We start from the raw sequence: 5,000 nt of genomic DNA on the forward strand, positions 1-5,000 counted from the left end.
CGTCACACACTCGAAATCCTACAGCGAAATTAAATACCCCAATCGGATACTCGCCCTTAGAGTCATGCTTGTATGACCTCTGCTTCTTAATTACTTCTACTCTCTAATTAGGTATTTAGGCTCGATTTTCGGCCACGCTAATTCTACCTCTAATGAACAAACACATTGTAACGATAGAGCTTTTTTTAGGCCTTTTCTTTCCTTCTAATGGATAAAGGGAGGGAGGAGTGAAGGAGTAGAGGCAAGGAGTAGGGGAGGGTGAGAATGAGGAAAGGGAGAAGTATGGAGAAGAATGGGGAACCAAAGGAAGACGAAAGGTAGGGGAAAAGGGGGGGAATAGAAAAAACAAAAAAAGGAAAAACTTTGAAGCTGTAATTTTTTCGTTTTCTTGTTTTTCTTTTCTCTCATTTAGGACTTTTTCTTCGTTCTAACATTTCGTTTATTTGTATTATTATTACCATATAGCTATTATTAGTTTTTTTTTTTTTTTTTTTTTTTTTTTTTTTTTTTTTTTTTTTTTGTTTTTTGTTATCACTTCAATTGCTAATACTATTGCCACTACTGTTATCATCATTATTAGTACCATTAGCAGCAGAGTAATCATCATCATAATCAACATTATCATTATTATCATTATCGTTGCTATCATTACCACTCTTTTTATCACTTTCATTACTTATGTTATCATCATTACTGATATTATCATCATCATTATAACTACTATTAAAACTATCTTTATCATGATTATCATCATTATTATTGCTGTTTTTATTCATTTTATTAGTAGTAGTAGTAGTAGGTCATTACTGTCACCATCATAAGTATTATCAGCATTATTAATATCATCATCATTATAATTATCATTATTTCTTCCTCTTCTTCTTCTCCTTTTGTTTCTTTCTTTCTTCCTTTTCTCCTCTTTTTTTCCTTTCTTTCCACTCTCATTCTTCTCCTTCCTCTTCTTATTCTCCTCCTTCTTCCACTTCTTCTTCTTCTTGTCAGATATTCGGCCTCTCCCTCCTGACCTATCATCTTTGAGTCAGGTCACCTCTCCGCCGCCGCTTTGGTGAGGTCAAGGGGTCAAAACGTCCCAGCCAAGCTATATGCTATCATGCCATATCTTATACTTGTTCTTAGCATCATCCGGTGCTATCTAAGCAAAACCTGAAGCTGGTTTAAACGCCCCACCAGTAAGCAAATGTCAGTGGATGTTCCGTACAAACTAACCGGAGTACAGTTTTTTTTTTCTTCTTCTTCTTCTTCTTCTTCTTCTTTTTTAATGTTTTTTTTTTCTGCTTCTCCCTTTTCCTGTTCTGCTTCTTCTCTCTCTTCTTCCTCTTCTCCTTCTTCTCATTCTTCTTCTTCTTCTTCTTCTTCTTTTTATGTTTTTCTACTTCTGCTTCTCCCTTTTCCTGTTCTGCTTCTTCTCTCTCTTCTTCCTCTTCTCCTTCTTCTCATTCTTCTTCTTCTTCTTCTTCTACTACTTATTTGTTTTACTATAATTATTACTATTGCCGTCACTTTTATTCACCTTCTCTTTCTCTTCCTTTTTTATCCTTCTCCTTGCTCTACCTTTTATATATATATATTTTTTTCCGTCTCCTTCTTCTCCTTTCTGTCCTTCTTCTCCTTTTACTCCTCCTTCTTCTTTTTCTCCTTTCTCTTCTTCTTCTTCTACTTTTTATTCTTATCATTATCATCATTATTATTTTTTATCATTATCATTCTCCTTCTTCTCTTTCTTCCTCTTCTCCTACTACTCCTTCTCTCTCTCATCTTTTATGCAGATTGCTTTATGATAATTGAGGTTGGTTTGATCATTATTTTCAATGATGATAGAAGTCAACATCTGTTCATTCTGAAGGATGTTCGTATCACATATGATAGTAAGAATTATAAGAATGATGTAAATATTTATTTTCTTATCATTATGTCTGTCACTGTTACTGTTATCAATAATTCTACCATTTCCAAATCATCTTTATTTGACATCATGATCACACATCTATAGATCATAATTACACCAGTCATATTCATAATAGTATCGTCTCTTAACAAGTTTTGTAATTTTATCAAATATTCCTCTTCACAGACAAGTACCAAAGAGATACTTTAAATATCGTTAAATACACAACTACCGCATTTAGTATATTTGAATTCCCAGGGAATGAAAAACATCCTGGCAAGACCTTAAAGCACTTCCCATAATTGCAGCTGTGCATTGTGCATGATATCCTGGAGGTATGCAACTTGGAATGCTTGTCTGCATAACACAAACAACATGAAGAGAGCAAGCAGAAGCTTATATTTGATTCAACAGAATCAATTTCTTCAAGAGATACATTACGTTGTCATTTTTGATTCGTGAGACAAACTGTAAGAGTATGATTGCATGATGATAAATGTTTCTTTACTGGAAATGGTTTTGAATAGTTTTTTTTCTGCTTTTTTTCTTACATTTTCTTTATTCTTATGCCTCGTAGATTAAGTAAAAATATCCTCTCGCGGTTATCACAGATTGTTACAGTTATTATTGGTATTATTCTCAGCATCATTTTCTTTTCTGTGTCCCGGACATCAGGCTATTACCCAGAACCTAAAACATTTGCTATACCGAGAAGGTCAGATTTCCGAGATCGCGGAATGACACCTGGAATTCGAAATTCTCTGATATTTCTTTTCATTTTTTGGTGTTAGTGTCCTTGCATCGCCATCTCCTATTGGTATTACCGATACTTCTTGTTCCATATTCTTACCCCTTTATTTCTGAGATCATCATACCTTAGTTTCTTGTCTTTTGTCGTTGTTGTTATTGACGTTATAATCATCAGGGCCAGAAAAAAAATCGATGATAATGCGCTTTATAATTATTTCTTCAACTGTAACATCGGCGTTTAACCCAATTTGCTGAGAGCACAACAACCACATAGATTATGATTTTCCACGTTTTCTGTACCTAATTTCGATTTGTATTGATGCCTTTCTCGCACAAAAGCCGTAACTTGCCTCCTCTTGTTTGGACAAGCTTTTGACATTTACGTGTACTGTTGGTAACATTTTCTTTTTCATTTTTACACATTTTACACAAGAGGGAGAATGGTTACTTTTTCGTTGCACGTTCGCTGGGCAAAAAATAAACACTCTATTTCCAGACTAGTTCTCTTTGTCACAACCACTTCTATCTTTGTTTCAGTAATATGTTGTTGCTGTTGTTTTTTTTTTTTTTTTCTTTTTTTCTTCTATTTCCTTTATAAACTAATTTTGGAACATCTTGTCAGCTTTCACTTTCCTCTTCTTATTGTTTCCCAGGTTGAGGATTTCAAGTACCTCGGTTCATGGATGGTAACTTGTAAGAGAGATGAGGAAATTAAAATCGGATTACCAAGGAAAACATTGAACAACATTGACAACCTCCGGAAAGCTAACTTGCAGAGATCACGAAAAGAACAACAGAACAACAGTTGTGTTCTGTTATTTGGCGGAGAGAGCTGGACAACAGACAAGATGGCACAGACACCCGAACGCTGCGAGCTGGACAACAGACACGATGGCACAGACACCCGAACGCTGCGAGCTGGACAACAGACAAGATGGCACAGACACCCGAACGCTGCGATCGGCCCTGCAACAAAGAACTGTGGAGAGAACTTAGCAACATAATATTAGTGCTATAGGAAAGGAAGCTGTAATTTACTAAGCACATGTAGAGGAGACAGGAAGATGTAGTGAGTGAAGTGCTTCTTTTTGAACCGAAGCAATGAAGAGGGAGTGACCTACACTTGCGTATGTGGATCTGCTGCGGAAAGACACTGAATTGACATCTGAGGAACTTAAGACCACTATGGATAATTGGGAAGAATGTTCAGGCGAGCTCGAAATTACTAACTATTGTTTTCCAACGCATCTTCGATACACTCTCCAATTTTCTATATCCCTTCGGTAACTGTAATAACTTTTTCCGAATTGTCTCTCTGGAATTTTATTCTATCTTATTTCTCTTATCCAACATACCGTAGTCTATGTTTTATAGTCCTTGTCTTACATCTTCCGGATTCAAGTATTAATATCAACACTGAAGGTCATCATACAGGTATTTTCTGTATTACTATCTTGTCCAGTGAATGTTTCCAGTTCTTTACTTAATATGAGAGGGAGGCCATGTGTTGATTGCATTAATGGCATACCTTTCATTTAGTGTAAAGTCCACTACTTAGCCTACATCAATATTATGTTCATTGATATCACTATTATTGTTTTCTCAATATCCTCATTATTGTTATCATCATTGCAATCTTGATCATTGATGGAATGGAAAATTGCAACGCATTGATAAGGACACGAGTCAACGTGGTCCAAGTAATCCAAAACACACACACACACACTCACACGTCACATACTCGAAATCCTACAGCGAAATTAAATACCCCAACCGGATACTCGCCTTCAGAGTCATGCTTGTATGACCTCTGCTTCTTAATTACTTCTACTCTCTAATTAGGTATTTAGGCTCGATTTTCGGCCACGCTAATTCTACCTAAAATGAACAAAACCATTGTAAAGATAGGTCTTTTTTAGGACTTTTTTTTCCTCCTGCTTGATAAAAGGAGAGAGGAGTGAAGGAATAAGTGAGAGCCAAGTGAGAGCCGTGAATGAACCTCTTGAGATAAGACGATCCACAAAACATACAATACGTTGACCTTACTTACCTACCGATGAATGTGTAATTCCGTATCGAAGTTTTTTTTTTCAGCCTTTAAACATTTCCGGAATTCTTTACGATGCAATGCCTAACTAATAGATGAGCTGGTAGTTAGAAGTGTAAGGATCAAAGAGGAATCTAACCGATGTTTTCTGGACAAAGATTAGGTTAGAAATCATTTGGTTAGAAAACGGAACACATAAGAAACGATGAATGTAGGTAAGTACCCTATGCGTTGGTTCGAAAACAAGTCAGTGACGTTACTTATATATATATATGTATCTATCTATCTATATATATA

The sequence above is a fragment of the Penaeus japonicus genome, unplaced genomic scaffold, assembly GCF_977035675.1.
Source record: "Penaeus japonicus unplaced genomic scaffold, GWHDUDI00000001_assembly GWHDUDI00000006, whole genome shotgun sequence".
Classification (NCBI taxonomy): domain Eukaryota; kingdom Metazoa; phylum Arthropoda; class Malacostraca; order Decapoda; family Penaeidae; genus Penaeus; species Penaeus japonicus.